The sequence below is a fragment of the Monodon monoceros genome, unplaced genomic scaffold (genome assembly GCF_005190385.1).
Source record: "Monodon monoceros isolate NGI ecotype Baffin Bay Population unplaced genomic scaffold, NGI_Narwhal_1 Super_Scaffold_2, whole genome shotgun sequence".
In the NCBI taxonomy this organism is placed as follows: Eukaryota; Metazoa; Chordata; class Mammalia; order Artiodactyla; family Monodontidae; genus Monodon; species Monodon monoceros.
The window spans coordinates 102,391,332-102,405,148 of NW_021703776.1; positions in this window are offsets into that span (position 1 = coordinate 102,391,332).

Sequence of the window (13,817 nt, forward strand, 5' to 3'; positions counted from 1 at the left end):
GGAGGTAGGTGTGAAGGGCACCACCGAGACAGCGAAGAGTGGGTGCTGTTTGATTCTTTAATTAAAGAAGTAACAACTGTGCGCAGTTTGGCACCCAGAGCAGCCCGATAAGCCATCCTGCACGACCTGCACCGTCCCAAAGGTGAACCAGGGCCCGGCGCTGCGGGAAATGCCCTGGAATTGCCCTCTCCCCCGAGCGATGTTGACAGGGAAGCTTGAAAAGAGAACAGGCTTCTGGGAAGGGAGGCAGGGCTGGAGCTGAGCTGCGGTCCTTGGTTCCGCTGACTCTTCCCCGAAAGCAGAGGGACAAGAGGACGCCTGTCCCACCCTCCCCCACGAACCCACCCCCGCCCGCCCCGGCAACTATGCGACGCAGCTTTGCAAAAGTTATTTTCAGTCGCGAAATGGCACTGCAATGGCGGTAGAGAAAGCCCTCCCCTCGTTACACTCAACCCGATACATTTATAATACAGTCCAGACCCGAAAGTTTCTCCTGCATGGAACACAGAGCTGTTCATGTACGGAAAACTGAGAGCTGCTACTTTTCCCTCACCACAGAGACTGGAAGACTTTGCCTGAGATTGATCCAGTTTATGAGGCTCTAACAGGGTAACGCCTGCTCTGAACTGGCCTAAGCCTTGTTTCAGAGTAAGTTTGGGGACTGAAACGTTTCCTGGAATTGCTCTGGTCTGTGAGCAGGTGACTGAATATCCCATTTCACTGAAGGTACACAAAAGATTTCCACGTCCCGTCTCTTCAGCTGCTAAAGCGAGGCTGAGCGAACAGGAGCTCAGGATGGGGACGAGGGTACTGTGTTTACTTAGCCAGTTTTCAAAGTCTCCTGCGATCTTACCTGAGGAGTGTTTCTGGCAGTTCATCTAGAGACCTGGATTAGACATAATCAAGTCATCTGGTGCCCGGGAACTACCCACCCTTGAATTATAGACACTCCCTTTATGTTGGTGGTAAAAAGAGAGGAGCGAAGGGGGCCTATTTAAATCTAAACTTGCTTTTTCTACTTCATGTTTTACATAGACCTTTTGCTATGAATGTTCACTTTCTGAGAGTTTCAGATGATCTCTTTGTAATAATGTAACTAGCAGATAAAGCCTTAGAGTTGGGATATACTCTGAAAAGTATTAATATTATAAAACGTTAATAAAGATATTTCAGTTCAGCTCTAACACGTTTATCTCACACACTAGGAAGCTGGCCAACTACCCACTCATCTACCACCACACTTGCTCTTGGTGAATTAGCCACAGGGGGATTTCATATTGACCCCTGAATGCCGCCAAAATATGCAAAGAAAGCACCTCCCTGGCGGCCCAGTGGTTAAGACTCTGCGCTTCCACTGCAGGGGGTTTGGCTTCGATCCCTGGTCGGAGAACTAAGATCCCACATGCCGTGTGGTGCGGCCAAAAAAACGCGAAAAAAACAAAAAACAAACAAATAAAACACCCAAAGCACGAAAATATGCAAAGAAAGATGCATGAAATCTGCATCCAAGGCCTAGGACCCAAACTTGGTCCTTTGTGGATTTTCCGTATAGATCTTCAAAGATTCACACCTGAAGAATCTCTTACTGAACAATTATAACACGAGTGCCTGGTACAAGGCCGACTGGTCTGGAAAGAGCGGATGTGCTGAGACAGGGCGGGAGTTCCTGCCTAGGTTTGTGATTTAAGACGAGACAGTAGCATGTGAAAAGCAGTATCGCATCACTATTTTCATCCGTTAGCCACTGTTTTTCTAGTGTGTTGGCTCCTTATAAGTGCTCTACAGTTTTTGTTGTCCTGTGTGATATACATTCCCCAGTTCAGGAACACAAGACAGCCAAGGACAATGAGTTAAAAGTCCCCTAAAGTAATTTTCTCATTAGAACCTATAGCTCTTCGTGTTTGTTCTGTGTCTGCTCTCGGGTAGGTTATTTTTCTGGCTGTGTCGGGTCTCAGTTGCAGCATGCAGGATCTTCCGTTATGGCGCGTGGGCTCCAGAGCACATGGGCTCTGTAGTTTGCGGCACACAGGCTCTATAACTGAAGCATGCGTGCTCAGTAGTAGTGGCGCGTGGCTCAGCTGGTCCGTGGCATGTGGGATCTTAGTTCCCCGACCGGGGATCGAACCCATGTCCCCTGCATTGGAAGGCGGATTCTTTACCACTGGACCGCCAGGGAAATCTCCTCTCAGGTAGGTTTTCTATTTGAAATTGTAGAGTTTATTCTTATTCATCCATCAGACCTCAGCTAAAGTGTCATTTTCTCACTTTCCTCATCGCATCAAGCCTCCCCAAAGTTGCTAAGGCAACAGGGCCCTGTCGCCTGGCCGTGTCTGTGCTCTGGTCCTCCGTCCAGCTGTGTGCCCCTGAGGGGAGAAGTGCCTCTCTGTCAGTCATCCTGGTCTGCCCTGAGCCTCAGGGTCTGGCTCCTCATTATTATTCAGGAAGAATGCTGAATAAATCATCCACTCATCCATCTATCAGCCATTCAACAAACATTTTCCGATAGGAGGGCAGGCACTCTGCCCACTGCCATTTTGCTGCCCAGCCCTCAGGCCCCTCCAATCTGCTGGGAAACTAAAGTTGTTAGGACCACTCACAAAATGAGAGATCTGAGTAGGGATGGGAGGAGGGCTCCTCCGAGCAGAGTTCAGTGCAGGCGTCGTTTCCAACAACAGCGTCGGTTTGCTTTCCTCACCGCCCCCTAACGAGGCTCTTCCTGCCCTGGGTTATTGTGTCACCGGCGCCCCAGCTCGGGGAGGTGACCCGGGCGTAGGGTCAGACTGCGTTGGGTCCTCCTTGCCCTCAGCCTCGCTGCCAACCCTGGGTAGCACCCACTGCTGCCAACTCAGAGGCTGTCACTAGGGCCTGGGGCCGCCGCCCAGCTGCTTGCTTGTCTTTCTCACGTGCACACTGACGCCCTCAGAATTTGTCTTTTCACTGCAGAACGCTGTGTACTTTGACAGGTGACTGACATCCTGCCGCCCTTCAGATTGTGTCTCATTTGCCACCTGACGGCTCTCAGACCCATCCTAACTCTCCTGGTGACCCATACCAGTGTGAACAGCTGGCATCACCCTTTCCCCTAATTTTGCGTCAATCACATTGGTTGCCAAGACCCAGCTAGGGCAAGGGGAGCGCCGGCAGATAAGCTCTGAAAAAGGGCCCAGGGTGAGGCGGCGGCTTGACAGGAGCCCCTCAGTCAAGTCACCTCCTAATGAATTGCTTCCTGCAGCCCCAGAGGCGATCAATAGCCCTCCACGTGACCGCCTTGTCGGGCCAGTTCTGGGGAAGCCCGCTGAAAAAAGGTCAACATGCCAACAAATCACTGGAAAGATCATTTCAAAGTTTCCCAGGTCCGAGGAGGGAGAGTCTGCACTTTACTCCACCTCACAGGATCAGAAACGGCCTTCGGGTCCTCTTGGAAATCTGGGCACACGGGAAAGCCCTGTCAGGGGGCTTCTCATAAAGGAAACTGTTGTGTTTCCTGAGATCCACAGACAGCTCTTTGCATTTGTTTAAATGGTCATTGAAAAACATAGAAAAAATGTTACCGAAAAACGTAATTTGATGTAAAAAATGTTACTCGATGTGTGCCAGAAATTATGCTGTGTGCACTGGGAGCCACACAGATTCCTGCTCTGATGCTGGAGTCCACCTGTTCACCAAGGAGATCTAGTTTACGCTTCCGAAGACACACAGCTCTTTGGGGACCCTGTTTCTGTTTCATCTTAGCAACCCCAATCCTTCTCCGTAACAGGTATTTGAAAGGAATTTAGGAAGGAGGAAGATGGGTAGGTAGGTAGGTTGTCAAACACTGAGCTGCTGGGCATTATGAAACCAATTTTTAACTTAAAAGAGCCTATAGTTTTAAATCTAGCACCTGGACTTAGTACTTGGTTGTCAGTTAAAAGCACCAGGTAATTACTACCTGAGAACCTTGGCTCTCCAAGAAGGAAGAAGAAAAGTTGGGAAAGCTTCCTTTTTCCAAATAGTGTTGCCTCCTGTTTTTAATCCAAAGGCTCCTTCCTCATGGACTTGTTTCTCCAGGGATCTCACTGTCCTTCAGCCTGTGTTATGGGCTGCACTGTGTCCCCCCAAAGAAGGGAAGTGGAAGGCCTACCCCCAACACCTCAGAATGTGACCTTATTTGCAAAGAGTCTTTGAAGATTTAACCAAGTTAAGATGAGGTCACAAGGGTGGGCCCTGATCGAATAGGATTAGTGTCCTCCTCAAAAGGGGAACCGTGGGGGAATTCCCAGGCGGTCCAGTGGTTAGGACACGGCGCTTTTACTGCCAGGGCCTGGGTTCAATCCTTGGTCAGGGAACTAAGATCCCACACACACACGCACACAACACCCCCCAAAAGGGAGAACCATGGATGCAGACAAAGTGAAGGCAGTGGGGAGGACTCCAGTGAGGACAGAGGGTTGGTCCCAAGGAATGCCTGAGGCTGCCCCAAGGATGAGAGCCCTGGGGCCTTCAGAGGGAGTGTGCACACCTTGACTTGAGACCTGGCCTCCAGAACCGTAGACAATAAATCTCTCTCGCTTTCTTTCCTACGATCTTTACTTCTCCAGGAGCACAAAAGGATGTTCTACGTATTCACCCATTTCGTCTGAACTTCTAGAGTTTCTTTTCCTGTACAGTATATTGAAATCTAATCCAAATTATCCATGCCATCCTAAGGTGGGATACCTGTGCTGTATTACAGATAGTTGAAAATGACAGTAAATATTCACTATAGAATTCACTATGCTGGATTTCTGTTGTTTGGAAAATGCTCTTGTATGGACCCTCTTTATTTCTCAGGGAGATGGGTGGAGGAATGCTGCTGGGCAAATCAAATGGGAAACTAAGAGGCTCTGCTTAGTCAACAAGCAAAAGTGTGGTGGTCTTTGTAAACATAATTGGCTTAGATTAAAACCAGCACTAACCAGGTAGAGCTTCAACACCCAGTGTTAGGCTCTCCTGCTGAGAAACCCAGTTAATCTCCTCTCTGCAACTGGCCCTTAGGGCAACTGACTGGCAAACAAATAAAACAGGGAAAGCAGAGGCGCCCTCCCCTGGGGGCACCTCACGCCAGGCTCCACCCAGGTTTGGCAGCCAAATCCCCTGTCCTACTGCCCTACAGTTCTCCCTTCCTGGGGGCCCAAAGACACCCCAGCCGTAGAAATACATGGCTGGAATGCTCCTCTATTATTGGGAATATGATCACAGTATAGAGGAATGTCTCAGGGACCGTCCACACCCTCCGCTTTCCCACCTCCCCTTCACAACTGAGGAGCTGACCGCCCAAGAGGAGACTGGACAAGCAGAGTCTGTGGCCACTGCAGCCCTGTGTCCAAGCCCAAGGTCACGGTAGCCCGTGTCCACCTCTCTGGTAACTCCCGGCTCCTGCATTCAGTCCAAGCAGCCCCAGGTGCCCAAGCTGTTCCCCCAGCTGGTGAGCCCCAGCCCCGACTCCTGGGTCAGGCACTGCTCCTAGTGACCCTGGCAGGCAGTGCAGCCAAGGGTGCAGGTGCTGCGCTGTCTCTGCTTCCCCTGCACTGGGGCACCCTGTTGCCATAAAAGAGGTGGTGGGGATGCTTCTGTGCTCCCCTTGGGAGCACTGTGTGACCCAGTTCACATCACTGGGCCTCCCCTGGCAGCCCACGCCTCGTCCCAGACATGACCCCAGGGGCCGAAGCACTGACCTTACTGATGGCAGAAGCCTGTGCTTCTGGGGAGGCCCACGCACTTCCTGCCACCCTCCTGGGCTCTGATAGGAGTCCCCCTAATAAGTGTGACTGACATCTCACCATGGTTTCGACGTGCATTTCTCTGATTTTAGTGATGGTGAGCATATTTCCATATCCTTACTGGCTATTTGTATACCATCTTTAGAGAAATGTCTATTCATGGCCTTTGCCCGTTTTTTAATCCAGTTAATTTTGTTGTTGTTGAATTCTAGGAGTTCTTTATATACTCTGGGTATTATCCCCTTATCTGATATATTATTTGCAAGGATTTTTCCCATTCTTAGCTTGCCTTTTCACTCTTTTGATTGTGTTCTTTCACGTACAAAAGTTTTTAAGTTTGAGGTAGTCCTATCTGTTTGTTTTTTCTTTTGTTGTTGGTGTGTTTACCGTTGTGTCTGAGAAATCATTGCCAAGTCCAAAGTCACTAAGATTTTCCCCTGTGTTTTCTTCTAGAAGTTTTATAGTTTTGGGTCTTATGTTCAGGGCTCTAATCCATTCTGAGTTAATTTTTGTATATGGTGTTAAGATAATGGCCCAGCTTCATTCTTTTGCACGTGGATATCCAGTTTTCCCAGCACCATTTGTTGAAGAGACAGTCCTTTCCCCATTGAGTGGTCTTAGCACCCTTGTTGAGATCATTGACCATATACACAAGGGTTTATTTCTGGGCTCTCTATTCTCTTCCATTTTCAATCTATCTTTATGCCATTACCACACTGTTTTGATTACTATAGCTTTGTAATATGTTTTGAAATCATAAAGTGTGAGTCCTCCAACTTTGTTCTTGTTTTAAAAAATTGTTTTGGCTATTTGGGGTCCCTTGAGATTCCATTTGAATTTTAGGGTATTTTTCAATTTCTGTGAAAAAATGCCATTGAGATTTTGATAGAGATTGGGTTGAATCGGTAGATGACTTTGGATAGTATTGAGATCTTAACAATGTTAAGTCTTCCAATCTACGAACACAGGATGTTGAAAACTATGCTTTTTACTCAGCAATGTATCATGAATATCTTTTCGTGTCAACCACACAAATTCATTCATCTATTTATTCAATGAGTGTTTGTTTTTTTTTAAAGCGTCATGTTCTAGGCATTTTGAGATATACTGGTGAACAAAACAAAGATTCCTGCCTTCTTGAAGCCTCTTTTCTAGCCAGAGGACATGGACACTAAACACTAAAGAAATAAATGATATAATATTTTAGGAGATGACAAGTGCTATGGGGGAAAAAAGTAGAGCAGAGTCAGGAGAATTAGGAGGGAGGGAGGGTGGGCAGGTGGGTTGCAATTTTAAGTAGGCTGGTTGAAATGAAAACCTCACTAAGAAGGTGGCTCAGTCCCTGTTCCCTGGAAAACACAGCCTGAAGTGAGGTGTGGTGCTGATGCTTCTTCCTGGGCAGGAGCAATCCCAGGGCAACAAGGGTGAGGATGGGAAGTGAGGTGGGGTGGGCACAAAGCCAGGGGAGCTCAAGAAGCTGACTCGGGGCTGACCCCGCTTTGTTTCAGGCCGGGGAGCTGCACGTGGGGCTCCAGCCACACGGGACACCTCCAGGCAGGTTGTATGGAAAAGCCATGCTTGGGGACGGTCCACTGGAGAGGGAGGGAGGAATCTAGCTGCCTGCTCTCTGCCACCTCTTTGAGTTGCAGTTGGCTCCACGGAGTTCTGTCCCCCGTCTCCGTACTGTGTCACTTGGACGCTTTGGCAAATTCTGCAGGAAGCCGACCCCTTGCCTCGGACTTGGTGCTTCATCTGGGACCCGAGAGGGTGGGAGGGACCAGAGACTCCCGGCATGGCTGGCCAGCCTCAGACAGGGCCCCCTGGCCACACGGGTCGGTCTCCAAGTGGCAGAAACCAGGCAGGTGGGCTCAGGTCGAGATCAGGTGAGGTGTGTCTGACTCAGACCATTTATTGCATTACTCTCAGGGCGATCGCTTCCTTTTTAGTAGCCACACACTCTTTTACAGAGTAAATTTTAGACTACTTAAGTGGCCCCTTCTAGGGAACAGCTGGGTCATCTCCGGTGGTTCGCTGTCACTACCAACGGTCAGGCAGGCACACGTGTCTGCGCTCCCTCGCCACCTTGCCTGACTGCTTCAACCGCCAGCGCTCTAGAAGCAACACTTCCGGGTTTACAGCATATGCACATCTGATTTTTGAACAGATACTGTGAATGTTCCCTTCAATGTGCTGTCCCTGTTTACACTCCCACGACTGGGAATCTCCCACCTGTGTTGACATGCGGAACCACTTTACCTTCAGCGTTTGCCAATCTACAGGTGAAAATGGTTCCTCTTTTTTACCTTGCAGTTCGCTGGTCACTAGTAGACTGAATCTTTGAGTATGTTTATTAACCATTTGTATTTCTCCTGCGAATTTTCTGATCAGCTTCTGGCCCATTTTTCTACAAGGTTGTTTGTTCTTTAGTTGTTACTATTTCTCACTTCTAGGGCCTATCTGCGTATTAGGAGTGTTCACTCCGTCTTTCTGCACAGTGGACCGTATGTCCTGGCTTCCTGGGCCAGTCCCAGCTCCTGCCTGTTTTCTTAGCATAATTACTAATAGCTCCGCCTTTACACTCCAAAGTGCCTGAGCTGGAGTGATAAACAGTATCTAACGTAACACCCTGGTTCTGTATGGCTCTCTCTAGGTTCCCGAGTCTTATTTACAAAGACCAAGTATAAGAACACATTAATAGACTGTCTATAAGTTGAGGAAGCTGTCACTGGAGGTAAACATTTCAATTCTCCTTTGGAGGAGCTCTTAGTTTTAAGAAAAATCACCAGATAGACCCTTCAGCCATCTATATACAATACATTGTTATATTACTTAGCATGGATAATCAGTAAATGTTTGCTGAATCAATGAACAAATGGATGGAGGAACCAAGCAATAGGATGTTTCTGTTGATTAAGTCTTTAGTTGAAGGTGAAACGGTGGGAACGGACCAAAGAAAAATCAGATCTGAATCAAGGGCTTGAACTAAGCAGAACGAAGCACCCCCTAACCTCCCACCCCCACAAGTGTTCTGAAGAACAGAACCTTCTGCCGCGTACTGTACCAGCCACACGCTCTGTTATGCAATCAACAATCTCAGAGAGCACGGAGAAGCAGCCAGAGTACATGAAAAGGTGGGTGGATGGGGAGCCAGGGCCTCCTCACCACTTAGCGCCCAGGAACACAGCGGCATTTGTTCTGGAGCCTGACGGATGGGCACGCTGAAGGTACTAATGATGAAGCCCTTGTTGAAAGCCACGGGTCACTCCAAGTGACCATGGAGTGGCCAGCACAGAGGCCACAGCACTGAAGCTGATAATGACCAGCGTGCCCACAGAAGATCTACTGGGGCCTCGATGTGCACTGGCTGCTGTGTTAGGACTTTGTCTATATCATTTCGCTTAATCCCCATAACAACCGGACCAAGTCGAGGCTACTCCCATTTTAAGATTAGGAAACAAGGCACAGAGAGGTCACATAACTTGTCCAAGGAAACACAGCAAACGGCAGAGGTGGGGTTAGTCGTAACCACAGGTCAGAATAAGAGTAGCTTGTGCACCTCAACAGTTTTTCAACACAGATGAAAGCCTGGGGGCCAAGAACGAGTAGAGCAAAGAAGACAAGCGAGTGCCTGGTCTAAAAGCTTCAAAGGACTGACTCACAGTCCAGTTTCGTGGAAATGCCTCTACAGACTCTGCATCTTCTAAGTCATATTAACTTTAAAAACACCCTTTCGGAACCTAAGCCAACCCAAGCAAAGGCATCCCTATGCCCTGGAGCTCAGGGACCAGTAATCAAGATCGAATGAATGCCTGGCCAACTTAACACTTATGTTAACAGAGAAAAGGTGTGTAACATGCAAGAACAAACCCTCAGCTGCCTGTGCCGGATTTGGGACGATAGCTCAAGTTGTGCCCCCTGGCCGCCTAGGCCGGGAATTTCCAGCTACTTGGCTACAGTCAAGGAACTGAAGTCGACCCCATAATCCTTGATTCACTCAGAATTATATCCAGGGGTGGGTTTTGTTGCTATTTTTTTTTTTTTTTAACTTACATTATAGCAAGGTGAATTCTGTTCTTGACTTGCAAACCTTGAAGGCCAAGTTCCTGAGAACTGGTATTGATGGAGCTGCATCTGTAACCGGGTTACGGGATTGGGGCTGTGACCACATGACCTTAATGACACAACATGCCATTCTCTCCCCTGGGTGCCGGCACCTGCCTTCGAGCTCTGCTCAGGCCCACAGACCATTAGACCAAATCTAAGCAAAGGCCTCCAAGCTACCAGGGAACAAATTCAAGCTCAGGCCCTACGGAGGAGGGTTTGCCAAGGAAGGTGCCCACAGTCACTTGGATGTTAGCAACTCCTTAGACAAAACTGTCAAACACGGGAGCCTGCATAAGCCACCTTGGGGCATTCCTGAGGGTGTCTGTGCCCTGATCCCGCCTACACCCGCCCACTTCTGTCCCACTTGTGGGGTGGGTGCAGGAACTTCACGGCAGACGTGAGCAGACACCCTGAACAGGTCCCTGTGATACCAAACTGTGAGAGAATAAACTTCTCTTGTTTTGAGCCACCAAGCTTTTGGCAAGTGGTTACAGCACCCACAAGACACTGATCTATTCCATGGTGACGCTGACCCCCCAACCCGCCCCAGAACGTCAGCATGCTTGTTACTGAGCCGAAAACAAAGCCACTGGGGAAAAATCGTAGAGAGAGAGAGAGAACACATTTTATTTAACCAAAATACCTGATTTTGAGTCCAATCTCTGATTCTCACTACATTATGACCCATCATCTAATTCCTGAGATAAGTTTCTTCGTTTGTAAACTTGGGAGAAAAGAAATATTCACACTACTGTTACGAGATCAGTTAGGGTAATAGATCTTAGATTATTAAATAAACCGCAAATACTGCAAACAGTAACTAACGCACAACTAAGCCATTAGTTGACATTAAATTTCAAAGATGATAATAACAGTTACTCACTTCTTGCACCTTTAATGTATAATCATGAATATCAGTAGCAGTAGTATAGAGACAAAAACACATCTTTATCTTTTATCTCTAAAGTAGCACCAAAAGGAAAAGAAAAAAGATTCAATAGCTCTGCATAAAAATAACAGAAATGTGGGCGTTCCCTGGTGGCCTAGTGGTTAGGATTCCGGGCTTTCACTGCCGTGGCCCAGCTTCAATCCCTGGTCGGGGAATTGAGATCCCACAAGCTGCTCGGCACGGCAAAACAACAACAGAAATGTATCGAAGAAGTAATTTCCGCACAGAAAATATACATTTTTAGAGGCCAGAGGTTCATAATCATAAGGTACGAACTTCTGACCCTAAAGCTCTGCGCGTCCTCCCCTGCCCCGTCTGCGCGTCCTCCCCCGCCCCGTCTGCGCGTCCTCCCCCGCCCCGTCTGCGCGTCCTCCCCCGCCCCGTCTGCGCATCCTCCCCTGCCCCGCCCCACAGCACTCACCAGGTGAGCGCTGCAAATAGCTGCCCCAGCAAATTCTTCTGGCTACAAATTAACTTTGTTATACCGATGATCTTCATGAAAAGTCAGACCCTCATTAATCCCGGTGGACAACTGAAAAAACTAATTCCACCGTCAAGACGACGGTTACCCAGGGAGGGCACAGAGCAGGGATGCAGCCCACTGTGACGCTTCAGTGCCCAGCTTGAGAGCTGGTACCCAGGGGTTCACTCTTTGTGTTTTATTACTTATGCGTTACATATATTTTTATGTATTAAAATAGCTGAAATAAGTAGAAAAAGAAAACAAAGCTTCGTGTCAGGCACGTTTCTCGCAAGGCTCAAGACACTCCAGCAGTAGCCCTGTCACACACTTCCTGTCTGGTGCTCTCCGGCCGGTGGGTTGACTTCCAGGGTCACTGAACTAGGCCCCGTGAGATGGCTGGGGCAGCACTACTCTCCCAACGCACACAGCGGAGCAGGTAATGGACTCAGTGCCCCTGAGCTCATTTCCCCCCTTTTAATCTGCACCTCGTGTTCTCATTCGGCAAGAGGAGCCCCTCGAACAAGAGATTGCAACAAACACGCGCATCACAGGACAAAGGAGGCGCTTCTCGCCCAGGCGCCGGGCAGAGGCGGTGGGCAGCGCAGCTCGTGTGGTCACTCAGGGGCCGGTGCACAGGGCCTCTGCCGTCTTGACCACGTGGCTTCTGAGGCTGCCTGAGTCGTTGCCGTTGCACCCAGTGGGAAGAGGCCACAGGGCACACTACTGTTACGAGATAAGTTAAGGTAACAGATCTTAGGCAAGGGAACAGAAGCTGTACCTATCTCTGTTGTGGGCTGAATTGGGGCTCCCCGAAAATTCACGTGTTGAAGTTTTAACCCCCAGAATCTCAGCATGGGACTGTATTTGGAGGTGGGGCCTTAAACAAAGTGATTAAGGTAAAGTGAGGTCACATGGTCATACCTCCTAAGAAAAGGAGATAAGGACACAGACACGCTCAGAGGGCCCACAATGCGAGGACACGGTGAGAAGGTGCCTGTCTGCAAAACCAGGAGAGAAGCCTCAGGAGGAACCAGCCCTGCCAACACCTGGATTTTGGATTTCCAGCCTCTAGAACTGTGAGAAAATAAATTTCTGTTATTTCAGCCACCAGTCTGCAGTCCTTTGTTATGGCCACCCAAGCAGAGTTCTACTTACATTCCCAGGGAGAACTCAGCCAAGTACCACAATCAGCTACAAGTGAGGCTGGGAAATGCTGCAGCCATGACTCAGCTGCATTCCTGCTCTTACGGAAGGAGAGAAGATGGATTTTGTGGAGAGCTACCCACCCTTGCCTCACCTACAGACAGGTCCGGAACGCTGGCCTGTTCAGCTAAGGTGGCTGCAACCACACCGTCACAGTCTGGCTGAGGGATCTCTTGAACAGGGGCGGAAGCAGCAGGAGCATCTCCCTGCCGTGGTGGTAAGGAATCTGAGAAAGTGTAGGACGTTTCTTAAGAAATTGGTGCCTTATGTAGAGAAACAACTAGGCAGTCAGAGGACACTCAGCGGATCTGATGCAGATGCGACGGGAAGCAGAGAAGGAGACAGAGGCTGAGGTCAGAAGGCAGGATGGGCTGGACCCCAGTGACCCCGACAGCTGGGGCAGAAAGGCGAATAGGAACACAAGCCAGTGACGGCATGCTGGTGGGATGGGTGATGTGCCGCAGCCGGACGCCCTTCTGTGTTCTGGGGTCTGGCACTGACTCCCTGGCCTGGGTCTCCAGTCCTCCTGACGCCCCGCCCTGCCAGTACAGCCATCTCTGCCTAAGCTAAGCAGAAAGGTTTCGCTCCCGGCTACAAAACAGTTCTGCTGACATGGCCTGGGGCGGGCATGGATCTTCAAGATGAGCTGAGTCCAAGGCACTGCGCTGGGCTTCAGGCGGCAGAAAGGGCACAGAGCTCTACAAGAACAGGCTTCACACACGGCACGGCTCAAAACTCCAACTATACGAACCAAACATTTTTCTAAGTTTCAGCCTGGAAGGCGGGGAGAAGGCAGTCCACAGCCAGCAGTGCTGGTTTAGAGTAGAAATGGGGGCTCAGGAGCAGGCGGGTTGAGGGATGGTGATGGGGGGGGATGAGACAGAGAGCGAGGTCTGGGCGGGGCTGCCACCTTGGGACAGCGAGACCTCGGGGACCAGACGAAGGAGGCATTGGGAAGACCCTCTGCAGATGGAGGGGATGGGGAAGGCCGTCTGAGGAGACAGAGAAACAGCAGTGAAGCAAGGAGAGATCCAGAGAGCACGACGTGCAAGCTCGGAGGTGATCACCTTGTATTGGAATCACTGGAACACCGTATCAAACGTTCGCCACCACTCTGTACACGGACACCTGCTTTCACGGAAAGACATTCACGGCACCGTCAGGTGCTCGGGCAAGAGTTGGGGGGTCGCATTGAGGACACAGAGCAGGACAGCGGCCGAGGAGGTCACCCGGGCAGGCACTGGCAGCTGGAGTGGGACCCAGCCCTCCTCACCGGGGGCCTCCTGAGCAGCAGCCCGTGACGGCCAGATGCCGCAGCAGGGGTGGGGGGCCCTGAGAGTGGGGGCCACGGCAGGCTCCA